General features: G+C 53.4%; 23 non-coding genes across 23 annotated transcripts; all 23 read left to right on the top strand.

The window, feature by feature from the left end:
• The first annotated feature begins 120 nt into the window (after nt 1-120).
• trnan-guu (transfer RNA asparagine (anticodon GUU)) lies at nt 121-194 on the top strand. Its single transcript has one exon. It is a non-coding gene; the product is annotated as a tRNA-Asn (tRNA).
• Nucleotides 195-982: 788 nt separating this feature from the next.
• Nucleotides 983-1055, top strand: trnak-cuu (transfer RNA lysine (anticodon CUU)). The gene has a single exon. It is a non-coding gene; the product is annotated as a tRNA-Lys (tRNA).
• Nucleotides 1056-1204: 149 nt separating this feature from the next.
• On the top strand, nt 1205-1278 carry trnan-guu (transfer RNA asparagine (anticodon GUU)). The gene has a single exon. It is a non-coding gene; the product is annotated as a tRNA-Asn (tRNA).
• A 788-nt stretch (nt 1279-2066) lies between these two features.
• Nucleotides 2067-2139, top strand: trnak-cuu (transfer RNA lysine (anticodon CUU)). Its single transcript has one exon. It is a non-coding gene; the product is annotated as a tRNA-Lys (tRNA).
• Nucleotides 2140-2288: 149 nt separating this feature from the next.
• trnan-guu (transfer RNA asparagine (anticodon GUU)) lies at nt 2289-2362 on the top strand. Its single transcript has one exon. It is a non-coding gene; the product is annotated as a tRNA-Asn (tRNA).
• A 770-nt stretch (nt 2363-3132) lies between these two features.
• On the top strand, nt 3133-3205 carry trnak-cuu (transfer RNA lysine (anticodon CUU)). Its single transcript has one exon. It is a non-coding gene; the product is annotated as a tRNA-Lys (tRNA).
• Nucleotides 3206-3354: 149 nt separating this feature from the next.
• On the top strand, nt 3355-3428 carry trnan-guu (transfer RNA asparagine (anticodon GUU)). The gene has a single exon. It is a non-coding gene; the product is annotated as a tRNA-Asn (tRNA).
• A 788-nt stretch (nt 3429-4216) lies between these two features.
• Nucleotides 4217-4289, top strand: trnak-cuu (transfer RNA lysine (anticodon CUU)). The gene has a single exon. It is a non-coding gene; the product is annotated as a tRNA-Lys (tRNA).
• Nucleotides 4290-4438: 149 nt separating this feature from the next.
• Nucleotides 4439-4512, top strand: trnan-guu (transfer RNA asparagine (anticodon GUU)). The gene has a single exon. It is a non-coding gene; the product is annotated as a tRNA-Asn (tRNA).
• A 770-nt stretch (nt 4513-5282) lies between these two features.
• On the top strand, nt 5283-5355 carry trnak-cuu (transfer RNA lysine (anticodon CUU)). Its single transcript has one exon. It is a non-coding gene; the product is annotated as a tRNA-Lys (tRNA).
• A 149-nt stretch (nt 5356-5504) lies between these two features.
• On the top strand, nt 5505-5578 carry trnan-guu (transfer RNA asparagine (anticodon GUU)). Its single transcript has one exon. It is a non-coding gene; the product is annotated as a tRNA-Asn (tRNA).
• Nucleotides 5579-6348: 770 nt separating this feature from the next.
• On the top strand, nt 6349-6421 carry trnak-cuu (transfer RNA lysine (anticodon CUU)). Its single transcript has one exon. It is a non-coding gene; the product is annotated as a tRNA-Lys (tRNA).
• A 149-nt stretch (nt 6422-6570) lies between these two features.
• On the top strand, nt 6571-6644 carry trnan-guu (transfer RNA asparagine (anticodon GUU)). The gene has a single exon. It is a non-coding gene; the product is annotated as a tRNA-Asn (tRNA).
• Nucleotides 6645-7432: 788 nt separating this feature from the next.
• Nucleotides 7433-7505, top strand: trnak-cuu (transfer RNA lysine (anticodon CUU)). Its single transcript has one exon. It is a non-coding gene; the product is annotated as a tRNA-Lys (tRNA).
• Nucleotides 7506-7654: 149 nt separating this feature from the next.
• trnan-guu (transfer RNA asparagine (anticodon GUU)) lies at nt 7655-7728 on the top strand. Its single transcript has one exon. It is a non-coding gene; the product is annotated as a tRNA-Asn (tRNA).
• Nucleotides 7729-8516: 788 nt separating this feature from the next.
• On the top strand, nt 8517-8589 carry trnak-cuu (transfer RNA lysine (anticodon CUU)). The gene has a single exon. It is a non-coding gene; the product is annotated as a tRNA-Lys (tRNA).
• Nucleotides 8590-8738: 149 nt separating this feature from the next.
• trnan-guu (transfer RNA asparagine (anticodon GUU)) lies at nt 8739-8812 on the top strand. Its single transcript has one exon. It is a non-coding gene; the product is annotated as a tRNA-Asn (tRNA).
• Nucleotides 8813-9582: 770 nt separating this feature from the next.
• On the top strand, nt 9583-9655 carry trnak-cuu (transfer RNA lysine (anticodon CUU)). Its single transcript has one exon. It is a non-coding gene; the product is annotated as a tRNA-Lys (tRNA).
• A 149-nt stretch (nt 9656-9804) lies between these two features.
• trnan-guu (transfer RNA asparagine (anticodon GUU)) lies at nt 9805-9878 on the top strand. The gene has a single exon. It is a non-coding gene; the product is annotated as a tRNA-Asn (tRNA).
• A 788-nt stretch (nt 9879-10666) lies between these two features.
• On the top strand, nt 10667-10739 carry trnak-cuu (transfer RNA lysine (anticodon CUU)). Its single transcript has one exon. It is a non-coding gene; the product is annotated as a tRNA-Lys (tRNA).
• A 149-nt stretch (nt 10740-10888) lies between these two features.
• On the top strand, nt 10889-10962 carry trnan-guu (transfer RNA asparagine (anticodon GUU)). The gene has a single exon. It is a non-coding gene; the product is annotated as a tRNA-Asn (tRNA).
• Nucleotides 10963-11750: 788 nt separating this feature from the next.
• On the top strand, nt 11751-11823 carry trnak-cuu (transfer RNA lysine (anticodon CUU)). The gene has a single exon. It is a non-coding gene; the product is annotated as a tRNA-Lys (tRNA).
• Nucleotides 11824-11972: 149 nt separating this feature from the next.
• On the top strand, nt 11973-12046 carry trnan-guu (transfer RNA asparagine (anticodon GUU)). The gene has a single exon. It is a non-coding gene; the product is annotated as a tRNA-Asn (tRNA).
• Nucleotides 12047-12400: the final 354 nt, after the last annotated feature.

The raw sequence follows: 12400 nt of genomic DNA, 5'->3' as shown, positions 1-12400 counted from the left end.
ACGGGTGTCGTTCTCTTGACCTCAATTTGCTGTCGCAGGACCAGTGCTGCAGCCATCCTGTGAGACGCGCCCAGCTTCGAATTCTTTTTTGACCGTTACCCATACGAGCATGCACCGTCAGTCTCTGTGGCGCAATAGGCTAGCGCGTTCGGCTGTTAACCGAAAGGATGGTGGTTCGAGCCCACCCAGGGACGAAGGAAGCTTTTCGCAGCCATGTCGGCAAGCGCAGAATTTAGCAAACGTGTCCACTGACGCATGCGTGGAGCAGCGTCCGTAGCCCCTTTTGAGAGTGAACAGCTTTGCGAGTCGTCTAGTGTTAAAAGAAGACAAAGGGTGCTGAGTGAATGTTTGCGTCAGCTCAAGTTTGCTGTGGCGTGTACGCGGAGTGTTCGTGTTTTGTTTTCCGGGTGGTGGAGGCCTGTGTGGTCTAGGGAGGTCCTGATCAAATCTCCCTCTTGGAGCGCCACAAAATGCCACCAAATTGGCTTTCCAATCACATGCTGTCGGAGTTTGCAAACTGTATTCACACAGCGGGACAGAACTCCATACCTGGAACGTTTGATGAGTTGGCTGAACTAGTAGCCTTTCAGGCTGTTGGACAAGAGCTCTGCTCGTTCAATCTGTATTCCCCAGCAACAGGCGTGGCTAAAACAAACAGAGAACAGTCTGAGCCAGGGGTGTCCAAACTCTGTCCTGGAGGGCCCCTGTCAGGTAGAGTTTCGCTCCAGCCAGCTCCATCAGACCTGCCTGCAACACACAGCTTCAGGTGTGTTTCTTTGTGCTTGGATCCAAACTCGGCAGGACAAGGAACATCCAGGATCGAGTTGGGACGCCACTGCTCTAAACCTACCGCTAGGCTTAAGTCCAACCTTACCCGTGAGATGTCTCGTCAAGCCTGTGTTGGAAGCGAGGCTCCGTTTTGCGCATGAAATGTTTGGCACTTATCAAAACAGCGGTCAGCCTTGATCTTTCGACCACCGCAGCCCGGCTAGCTCAGTCGGTAGAGCATGAGACTCTTAATCTCAGGGTCGTGGGTTCGAGCCCCACGTTGGGCGTGTCCTTTGGCTCTCTCTGGCCCCTCCCAACGGGTGTCGTTCTCTTGACCTCAATTTGCTGTCGCAGGACCAGTGCTGCAGCCATCCTGTGAGACGCGCCCAGCTTCGAATTCTTTTTTGAACGTTACCCATACGAGCATGCACCGTCAGTCTCTGTGGCGCAATAGGCTAGCGCGTTCGGCTGTTAACCGAAAGGATGGTGGTTCGAGCCCACCCAGGGACGAAGGAAGCTTTTCGCAGTCATGTCGGCAAGCGCAGAATTTAGCAAACGTGTCCACTGACGCATGCGTGGAGCAGCGTCCGTAGCCCCTTTTGAGAGTGAACAGCTTTGCGAGTCGTCTAGTGTTAAAAGAAGACAAAGGGTGCTGAGTGAATGTTTGCGTCAGCTCAAGTTTGCTGTGGCGTGTACGCGGAGTGTTCGTGTTTTGTTTTCCGGGTGGTGGAGGCCTGTGTGGTCTAGGGAGGTCCTGATCAAATCTCCCTCTTGGAGCGCCACAAAATGCCACCAAATTGGCTTTCCAATCACATGCTGTCGGAGTTTGCAAACTGTATTCACACAGCGGGACAGAACTCCATACCTGGAACGTTTGATGAGTTGGCTGAACTAGTAGCCTTTCAGGCTGTTGGACAAGAGCTCTGCTCCTTCAATCTGTATTCCCCAGCAACAGGCGTGGCTAAAACAAACAGAGAACAGTCTAAGCCAGGGGTGTCCAAACTCTGTCCTGGAGGGCCCCTGTCAGGTAGAGTTTCGCTCCAGCCAGCTCCATCAGACCTGCCTGCAACACACAGCTTCAGGTGTGTTTCTTTGTGCTTGGATCCAAACTCGGCAGGACAAGGAACCTCCAGGATCGAGTTGGGACGCCACTGCTCTAAACCTACCGCTAGGCTTAAGTCCAACCTTACCCGTGAGATGTTTCGTCAAGCCTGTGTTGGAAGCGAGGCTCCGTTTTGCGCAGGAAATGTTTGGCACTTATCAAAACAGCGGTCAGCCTTGATCTTTCGACCACCGCAGCCCGGCTAGCTCAGTCGGTAGAGCATGAGACTCTTAATCTCAGGGTCGTGGGTTCGAGCCCCACGTTGGGCGTGTCCTTTGGCTCTCTCTGGCCCCTCCCAACGGGTGTCGTTCTCTTGACCTCAATTTGCTGTCGCAGGACCAGTGCTGCAGCCATCCTGTGAGACGCGCCCAGCTTCGAATTCTTTTTTGACCGTTACCCATACGAGCATGCACCGTCAGTCTCTGTGGCGCAATAGGCTAGCGCGTTCGGCTGTTAACCGAAAGGATGGTGGTTCGAGCCCACCCAGGGACGAAGGAAGCTTTTCGCAGCCATGTCGGCAAGCGCAGAATTTAGCATGCGTGGAGCAGCGTCCGTAGCCCCTTTTGAGAGTGAACAGCTTTGCGAGTCGTCTAGTGTTAAAAGAAGACAAAGGGTGCTGAGTGAATGTTTGCGTCAGCTCAAGTTTGCTGTGGCGTGTACGCGGAGTGTTCGTGTTTTGTTTTCCGGGTGGTGAAGGCCTGTGTGGTCTAGGGAGGTCCTGATCAAATCTCCCTCTTGGAGCGCCACAAAATGCCACCAAATTGGCTTTCCAATCACATGCTGTCGGAGTTTGCAAACTGTATTCACACAGCGGGACAGAACTCCATACCTGGAACGTTTGATGAGTTGGCTGAACTAGTAGCCTTTCAGGCTGTTGGACAAGAGCTCTGCTCCTTCAATCTGTATTCCCCAGCAACAGGCGTGGCTAAAACAAACAGAGAACAGTCTAAGCCAGGGGTGTCCAAACTCTGTCCTGGAGGGCCCCTGTCAGGTAGAGTTTCGCTCCAGCCAGCTCCATCAGACCTGCCTGCAACACACAGCTTCAGGTGTGTTTCTTTGTGCTTGGATCCAAACTCGGCAGGACAAGGAACCTCCAGGATCGAGTTGGGACGCCACTGCTCTAAACCTAACGCTAGGCTTAAGTCCAACCTTACCCGTGAGATGTTTCGTCAAGCCTGTGTTGGAAGCGAGGCTCCGTTTTGCGCATGAAATGTTTGGCACTTATCAAAACAGTGGTCAGCCTTGATCTTTCAACCACCGCAGCCCGGCTAGCTCAGTCGGTAGAGCATGAGACTCTTAATCTCAGGGTCGTGGGTTCGAGCCCCATGTTGGGCGTGTCCTTTGGCTCTCTCTGGCCCCTCCCAACGGGTGTCGTTCTCTTGACCTCAATTTGCTGTCGCAGGACCAGTGCTGCAGCCATCCTGTGAGACGCGCCCAGCTTCGAATTCTTTTTTGACCGTTACCCATACGAGCATGCACCGTCAGTCTCTGTGGCGCAATAGGCTAGCGCGTTCGGCTGTTAACCGAAAGGATGGTGGTTCGAGCCCACCCAGGGACGAAGGAAGCTTTTCGCAGCCATGTCGGCAAGCGCAGAATTTAGCAAACGTGTCCACTGACGCATGCGTGGAGCAGCGTCCGTAGCCCCTTTTGAGAGTGAACAGCTTTGCGAGTCGTCTAGTGTTAAAAGAAGACAAAGGGTGCTGAGTGAATGTTTGCGTCAGCTCAAGTTTGCTGTGGCGTGTACGCGGAGTGTTCGTGTTTTGTTTTCCGGGTGGTGGAGGCCTGTGTGGTCTAGGGAGGTCCTGATCAAATCTCCCTCTTGGAGCGCCACAAAATGCCACCAAATTGGCTTTCCAATCACATGCTGTCGGAGTTTGCAAACTGTATTCACACAGCGGGACAGAACTCCATACCTGGAACGTTTGATGAGTTGGCTGAACTAGTAGCCTTTCAGGCTGTTGGACAAGAGCTCTGCTCCTTCAATCTGTATTCCCCAGCAACAGGCCTGGCTAAAACAAACAGAGAACAGTCTAAGCCAGGGGTGTCCAAACTCTGTCCTGGAGGGCCCCTGTCAGGTAGAGTTTCGCTCCAGCCAGCTCCATCAGACCTGCCTGCAACACACAGCTTCAGGTGTGTTTCTTTGTGCTTGGATCCAAACTCGGCAGGACAAGGAACCTCCAGGATCGAGTTGGGACGCCACTGCTCTAAACCTAACGCTAGGCTTAAGTCCAACCTTACCCGTGAGATGTTTCGTCAAGCCTGTGTTGGAAGCGAGGCTCCGTTTTGCGCATGAAATGTTTGGCACTTATCAAAACAGCGGTCAGCCTTGATCTTTCGACCACCGCAGCCCGGCTAGCTCAGTCGGTAGAGCATGAGACTCTTAATCTCAGGGTCGTGGGTTCGAGCCCCACGTTGGGCGTGTCCTTTGGCTCTCTCTGGCCCCTCCCAACGGGTGTCGTTCTCTTGACCTCAATTTGCTGTCGCAGGACCAGTGCTGCAGCCATCCTGTGAGACGCGCCCAGCTTCGAATTCTTTTTTGACCGTTACCCATACGAGCATGCACCGTCAGTCTCTGTGGCGCAATAGGCTAGCGCGTTCGGCTGTTAACCGAAAGGATGGTGGTTCGAGCCCACCCAGGGACGAAGGAAGCTTTTCGCAGCCATGTCGGCAAGCGCAGAATTTAGCATGCGTGGAGCAGCGTCCGTAGCCCCTTTTGAGAGTGAACAGCTTTGCGAGTCGTCTAGTGTTAAAAGAAGACAAAGGGTGCTGAGTGAATGTTTGCGTCAGCTCAAGTTTGCTGTGGCGTGTACGCGGAGTGTTCGTGTTTTGTTTTCCGGGTGGTGGAGGCCTGTGTGGTCTAGGGAGGTCCTGATCAAATCTCCCTCTTGGAGCGCCACAAAATGCCACCAAATTGGCTTTCCAATCACATGCTGTCGGAGTTTGCAAACTGTATTCACACAGCGGGACAGAACTCCATACCTGGAACGTTTGATGAGTTGGCTGAACTAGTAGCCTTTCAGGCTGTTGGACAAGAGCTCTGCTCCTTCAATCTGTATTCCCCAGCAACAGGCCTGGCTAAAACAAACAGAGAACAGTCTAAGCCAGGGGTGTCCAAACTCTGTCCTGGAGGGCCCCTGTCAGGTAGAGTTTCGCTCCAGCCAGCTCCATCAGACCTGCCTGCAACACACAGCTTCAGGTGTGTTTCTTTGTGCTTGGATCCAAACTCGGCAGGACAAGGAACCTCCAGGATCGAGTTGGGACGCCACTGCTCTAAACCTAACGCTAGGCTTAAGTCCAACCTTACCCGTGAGATGTTTCGTCAAGCCTGTGTTGGAAGCGAGGCTCCGTTTTGCGCATGAAATGTTTGGCACTTATCAAAACAGCGGTCAGCCTTGATCTTTCGACCACCGCAGCCCGGCTAGCTCAGTCGGTAGAGCATGAGACTCTTAATCTCAGGGTCGTGGGTTCGAGCCCCACGTTGGGCGTGTCCTTTGGCTCTCTCTGGCCCCTCCCAATGGGTGTCGTTCTCTTGACCTCAATTTGCTGACGCAGGACCAGTGCTGCAGCCATCCTGTGAGAGGCGCCCAGCTTCGATTTCTTTTTTGACCGTTACCCATACGAGCATGCACCGTCAGTCTCTGTGGCGCAATAGGCTAGCGCGTTCGGCTGTTAACCGAAAGGATGGTGGTTCGAGCCCACCCAGGGACGAAGGAAGCTTTTCGCAGCCATGTCGGCAAGCGCAGAATTTAGCATGCGTGGAGCAGCGTCCGTAGCCCCTTTTGAGAGTGAACAGCTTTGCGAGTCGTCTAGTGTTAAAAGAAGACAAAGGGTGCTGAGTGAATGTTTGCGTCAGCTCAAGTTTGCTGTGGCGTGTACGCGGAGTGTTCGTGTTTTGTTTTCCGGGTGGTGGAGGCCTGTGTGGTCTAGGGAGGTCCTGATCAAATCTCCCTCTTGGAGCGCCACAAAATGCCACCAAATTGGCTTTCCAATCACATGCTGTCGGAGTTTGCAAACTGTATTCACACAGCGGGACAGAACTCCATACCTGGAACGTTTGATGAGTTGGCTGAACTAGTAGCCTTTCAGGCTGTTGGACAAGAGCTCTGCTCGTTCAATCTGTATTCCCCAGCAACAGGCGTGGCTAAAACAAACAGAGAACAGTCTGAGCCAGGGGTGTCCAAACTCTGTCCTGGAGGGCCCCTGTCAGGTAGAGTTTCGCTCCAGCCAGCTCCATCAGACCTGCCTGCAACACACAGCTTCAGGTGTGTTTCTTTGTGCTTGGATCCAAACTCGGCAGGACAAGGAACCTCCAGGATCGAGTTGGGACGCCACTGCTCTAAACCTACCGCTAGGCTTAAGTCCAACCTTACCCGTGAGATGTCTCGTCAAGCCTGTGTTGGAAGCGAGGCTCCGTTTTGCGCATGAAATGTTTGGCACTTATCAAAACAGCGGTCAGCCTTGATCTTTCGACCACCGCAGCCCGGCTAGCTCAGTCGGTAGAGCATGAGACTCTTAATCTCAGGGTCGTGGGTTCGAGCCCCACGTTGGGCGTGTCCTTTGGCTCTCTCTGGCCCCTCCCAACGGGTGTCGTTCTCTTGACCTCAATTTGCTGTCGCAGGACCAGTGCTGCAGCCATCCTGTGAGACGCGCCCAGCTTCGAATTCTTTTTTGAACGTTACCCATACGAGCATGCACCGTCAGTCTCTGTGGCGCAATAGGCTAGCGCGTTCGGCTGTTAACCGAAAGGATGGTGGTTCGAGCCCACCCAGGGACGAAGGAAGCTTTTCGCAGCCATGTCGGCAAGCGCAGAATTTAGCAAACGTGTCCACTGACGCATGCGTGGAGCAGCGTCCGTAGCCCCTTTTGAGAGTGAACAGCTTTGCGAGTCGTCTAGTGTTAAAAGAAGACAAAGGGTGCTGAGTGAATGTTTGCGTCAGCTCAAGTTTGCTGTGGCGTGTACGCGGAGTGTTCGTGTTTTGTTTTCCGGGTGGTGGAGGCCTGTGTGGTCTAGGGAGGTCCTGATCAAATCTCCCTCTTGGAGCGCCACAAAATGCCACCAAATTGGCTTTCCAATCACATGCTGTCGGAGTTTGCAAACTGTATTCACACAGCGGGACAGAACTCCATACCTGGAACGTTTGATGAGTTGGCTGAACTAGTAGCCTTTCAGGCTGTTGGACAAGAGCTCTGCTCCTTCAATCTGTATTCCCCAGCAACAGGCCTGGCTAAAACAAACAGAGAACAGTCTAAGCCAGGGGTGTCCAAACTCTGTCCTGGAGGGCCCCTGTCAGGTAGAGTTTCGCTCCAGCCAGCTCCATCAGACCTGCCTGCAACACACAGCTTCAGGTGTGTTTCTTTGTGCTTGGATCCAAACTCGGCAGGACAAGGAACCTCCAGGATCGAGTTGGGACGCCACTGCTCTAAACCTAACGCTAGGCTTAAGTCCAACCTTACCCGTGAGATGTTTCGTCAAGCCTGTGTTGGAAGCGAGGCTCCGTTTTGCGCATGAAATGTTTGGCACTTATCAAAACAGCGGTCAGCCTTGATCTTTCGACCACCGCAGCCCGGCTAGCTCAGTCGGTAGAGCATGAGACTCTTAATCTCAGGGTCGTGGGTTCGAGCCCCACGTTGGGCGTGTCCTTTGGCTCTCTCTGGCCCCTCCCAACGGGTGTCGTTCTCTTGACCTCAATTTGCTGTCGCAGGACCAGTGCTGCAGCCATCCTGTGAGACGCGCCCAGCTTCGAATTCTTTTTTGAACGTTACCCATACGAGCATGCACCGTCAGTCTCTGTGGCGCAATAGGCTAGCGCGTTCGGCTGTTAACCGAAAGGATGGTGGTTCGAGCCCACCCAGGGACGAAGGAAGCTTTTCGCAGCCATGTCGGCAAGCGCAGAATTTAGCAAACGTGTCCACTGACGCATGCGTGGAGCAGCGTCCGTAGCCCCTTTTGAGAGTGAACAGCTTTGCGAGTCGTCTAGTGTTAAAAGAAGACAAAGGGTGCTGAGTGAATGTTTGCGTCAGCTCAAGTTTGCTGTGGCGTGTACGCGGAGTGTTCGTGTTTTGTTTTCCGGGTGGTGGAGGCCTGTGTGGTCTAGGGAGGTCCTGATCAAATCTCCCTCTTGGAGCGCCACAAAATGCCACCAAATTGGCTTTCCAATCACATGCTGTCGGAGTTTGCAAACTGTATTCACACAGCGGGACAGAACTCCATACCTGGAACGTTTGATGAGTTGGCTGAACTAGTAGCCTTTCAGGCTGTTGGACAAGAGCTCTGCTCCTTCAATCTGTATTCCCCAGCAACAGGCCTGGCTAAAACAAACAGAGAACAGTCTAAGCCAGGGGTGTCCAAACTCTGTCCTGGAGGGCCCCTGTCAGGTAGAGTTTCGCTCCAGCCAGCTCCATCAGACCTGCCTGCAACACACAGCTTCAGGTGTGTTTCTTTGTGCTTGGATCCAAACTCGGCAGGACAAGGAACCTCCAGGATCGAGTTGGGACGCCACTGCTCTAAACCTAACGCTAGGCTTAAGTCCAACCTTACCCGTGAGATGTTTCGTCAAGCCTGTGTTGGAAGCGAGGCTCCGTTTTGCGCATGAAATGTTTGGCACTTATCAAAACAGCGGTCAGCCTTGATCTTTCGACCACCGCAGCCCGGCTAGCTCAGTCGGTAGAGCATGAGACTCTTAATCTCAGGGTCGTGGGTTCGAGCCCCACGTTGGGCGTGTCCTTTGGCTCTCTCTGGCCCCTCCCAATGGGTGTCGTTCTCTTGACCTCAATTTGCTGACGCAGGACCAGTGCTGCAGCCATCCTGTGAGAGGCGCCCAGCTTCGATTTCTTTTTTGACCGTTACCCATACGAGCATGCACCGTCAGTCTCTGTGGCGCAATAGGCTAGCGCGTTCGGCTGTTAACCGAAAGGATGGTGGTTCGAGCCCACCCAGGGACGAAGGAAGCTTTTCGCAGCCATGTCGGCAAGCGCAGAATTTAGCATGCGTGGAGCAGCGTCCGTAGCCCCTTTTGAGAGTGAACAGCTTTGCGAGTCGTCTAGTGTTAAAAGAAGACAAAGGGTGCTGAGTGAATGTTTGCGTCAGCTCAAGTTTGCTGTGGCGTGTACGCGGAGTGTTCGTGTTTTGTTTTCCGGGTGGTGGAGGCCTGTGTGGTCTAGGGAGGTCCTGATCAAATCTCCCTCTTGGAGCGCCACAAAATGCCACCAAATTGGCTTTCCAATCACATGCTGTCGGAGTTTGCAAACTGTATTCACACAGCGGGACAGAACTCCATACCTGGAACGTTTGATGAGTTGGCTGAACTAGTAGCCTTTCAGGCTGTTGGACAAGAGCTCTGCTCGTTCAATCTGTATTCCCCAGCAACAGGCGTGGCTAAAACAAACAGAGAACAGTCTGAGCCAGGGGTGTCCAAACTCTGTCCTGGAGGGCCCCTGTCAGGTAGAGTTTCGCTCCAGCCAGCTCCATCAGACCTGCCTGCAACACACAGCTTCAGGTGTGTTTCTTTGTGCTTGGATCCAAACTCGGCAGGACAAGGAACCTCCAGGATCGAGTTGGGACGCCACTGCTCTAAACCTACCGCTAGGCTTAAGTCCAACCTTACCCGTGAGATGTCTCGTCAAGCCTGTGTTGGAAGCGAGGCTCCGTTTTGCGCATGAAATGTTTGGCACTTATCAAAACAGCGGTCAGCCTTGATCTTTCGACCACCGCAGCCCGGCTAGCTCAGTCGGTAGAGCATGAGACTCTTAATCTCAGGGTCGTGGGTTCGAGCCCCACGTTGGGCGTGTCCTTTGGCTCTCTCTGGCCCCTCCCAACGGGTGTCGTTCTCTTGACCTCAATTTGCTGTCGCAGGACCAGTGCTGCAGCCATCCTGTGAGACGCGCCCAGCTTCGAATTCTTTTTTGAACGTTACCCATACGAGCATGCACCGTCAGTCTCTGTGGCGCAATAGGCTAGCGCGTTCGGCTGTTAACCGAAAGGATGGTGGTTCGAGCCCACCCAGGGACGAAGGAAGCTTTTCGCAGCCATGTCGGCAAGCGCAGAATTTAGCAAACGTGTCCACTGACGCATGCGTGGAGCAGCGTCCGTAGCCCCTTTTGAGAGTGAACAGCTTTGCGAGTCGTCTAGTGTTAAAAGAAGACAAAGGGTGCTGAGTGAATGTTTGCGTCAGCTCAAGTTTGCTGTGGCGTGTACGCGGAGTGTTCGTGTTTTGTTTTCCGGGTGGTGGAGGCCTGTGTGGTCTAGGGAGGTCCTGATCAAATCTCCCTCTTGGAGCGCCACAAAATGCCACCAAATTGGCTTTCCAATCACATGCTGTCGGAGTTTGCAAACTGTATTCACACAGCGGGACAGAACTCCATACCTGGAACGTTTGATGAGTTGGCTGAACTAGTAGCCTTTCAGGCTGTTGGACAAGAGCTCTGCTCCTTCAATCTGTATTCCCCAGCAACAGGCGTGGCTAAAACAAACAGAGAACAGTCTAAGCCAGGGGTGTCCAAACTCTGTCCTGGAGGGCCCCTGTCAGGTAGAGTTTCGCTCCAGCCAGCTCCATCAGACCTGCCTGCAACACACAGCTTCAGGTGTGTTTCTTTGTGCTTGGATCCAAACTCGGCAGGACAAGGAACCTCCAGGATCGAGTTGGGACGCCACTGCTCTAAACCTAACGCTAGGCTTAAGTCCAACCTTACCCGTGAGATGTTTCGTCAAGCCTGTGTTGGAAGCGAGGCTCCGTTTTGCGCATGAAATGTTTGGCACTTATCAAAACAGCGGTCAGCCTTGATCTTTCGACCACCGCAGCCCGGCTAGCTCAGTCGGTAGAGCATGAGACTCTTAATCTCAGGGTCGTGGGTTCGAGCCCCATGTTGGGCGTGTCCTTTGGCTCTCTCTGGCCCCTCCCAACGGGTGTCGTTCTTTTGACCTCAATTTGCTGTCGCAGGACCAGTGCTGCAGCCATCCTGTGAGACGCGCCCAGCTTCGAATTCTTTTTTGACCGTTACCCATACGAGCATGCACCGTCAGTCTCTGTGGCGCAATAGGCTAGCGCGTTCGGCTGTTAACCGAAAGGATGGTGGTTCGAGCCCACCCAGGGACGAAGGAAGCTTTTCGCAGCCATGTCGGCAAGCGCAGAATTTAGCAAACGTGTCCACTGACGCATGCGTGGAGCAGCGTCCGTAGCCCCTTTTGAGAGTGAACAGCTTTGCGAGTCGTCTAGTGTTAAAAGAAGACAAAGGGTGCTGAGTGAATGTTTGCGTCAGCTCAAGTTTGCTGTGGCGTGTACGCGGAGTGTTCGTGTTTTGTTTTCCGGGTGGTGGAGGCCTGTGTGGTCTAGGGAGGTCCTGATCAAATCTCCCTCTTGGAGCGCCACAAAATGCCACCAAATTGGCTTTCCAATCACATGCTGTCGGAGTTTGCAAACTGTATTCACACAGCGGGACAGAACTCCATACCTGGAACGTTTGATGAGTTGGCTGAACTAGTAGCCTTTCAGGCTGTTGGACAAGAGCTCTGCTCCTTCAATCTGTATTCCCCAGCAACAGGCCTGGCTAAAACAAACAGAGAACAGTCTAAGCCAGGGGTGTCCAAACTCTGTCCTGGAGGGCCCCTGTCAGGTAGAGTTTCGCTCCAGCCAGCTCCATCAGACCTGCCTGCAACACACAGCTTCAGGTGTGTTTCTTTGTGCTTGGATCCAAACTCGGCAGGACAAGGAACCTCCAGGATCGAGTTGGGACGCCACTGCTCTAAACCTAACGCTAGGCTTGAGTCCAACCTTACCCGTGAGATGTTTCGTCAAGCCTGTGTTGGAAGCGAGGCTCCGTTTTGCGCATGAAATGTTTGGCACTTATCAAAACAGCGGTCAGCCTTGATCTTTCGACCACCGCAGCCCGGCTAGCTCAGTCGGTAGAGCATGAGACTCTTAATCTCAGGGTCGTGGGTTCGAGCCCCACGTTGGGCGTGTCCTTTGGCTCTCTCTGGCCCCTCCCAACGGGTGTCGTTCTCTTGACCTCAATTTGCTGTCGCAGGACCAGTGCTGCAGCCATCCTGTGAGACGCGCCCAGCTTCGAATTCTTTTTTGACCATTACCCATACGAGCATGCACCGTCAGTCTCTGTGGCGCAATAGGCTAGCGCGTTCGGCTGTTAACCGAAAGGATGGTGGTTCGAGCCCACCCAGGGACGAAGGAAGCTTTTCGCAGCCATGTCGGCAAGCGCAGAATTTAGCATGCGTGGAGCAGCGTCCGTAGCCCCTTTTGAGAGTGAACAGCTTTGCGAGTCGTCTAGTGTTAAAAGAAGACAAAGGGTGCTGAGTGAATGTTTGCGTCAGCTCAAGTTTGCTGTGGCGTGTACGCGGAGTGTTCGTGTTTTGTTTTCCGGGTGGTGGAGGCCTGTGTGGTCTAGGGAGGTCCTGATCAAATCTCCCTCTTGGAGCGCCACAAAATGCCACCAAATTGGCTTTCCAATCACATGCTGTCGGAGTTTGCAAACTGTATTCACACAGCGGGACAGAACTCCATACCTGGAACGTTTGATGAG

This window comes from Carassius gibelio, chromosome B3 (assembly GCF_023724105.1).
Source record: "Carassius gibelio isolate Cgi1373 ecotype wild population from Czech Republic chromosome B3, carGib1.2-hapl.c, whole genome shotgun sequence".
Lineage (NCBI taxonomy): Eukaryota > Metazoa > Chordata > Actinopteri > Cypriniformes > Cyprinidae > Carassius > Carassius gibelio.
This window is presented reverse-complemented; position numbering and strand designations above follow the sequence as displayed.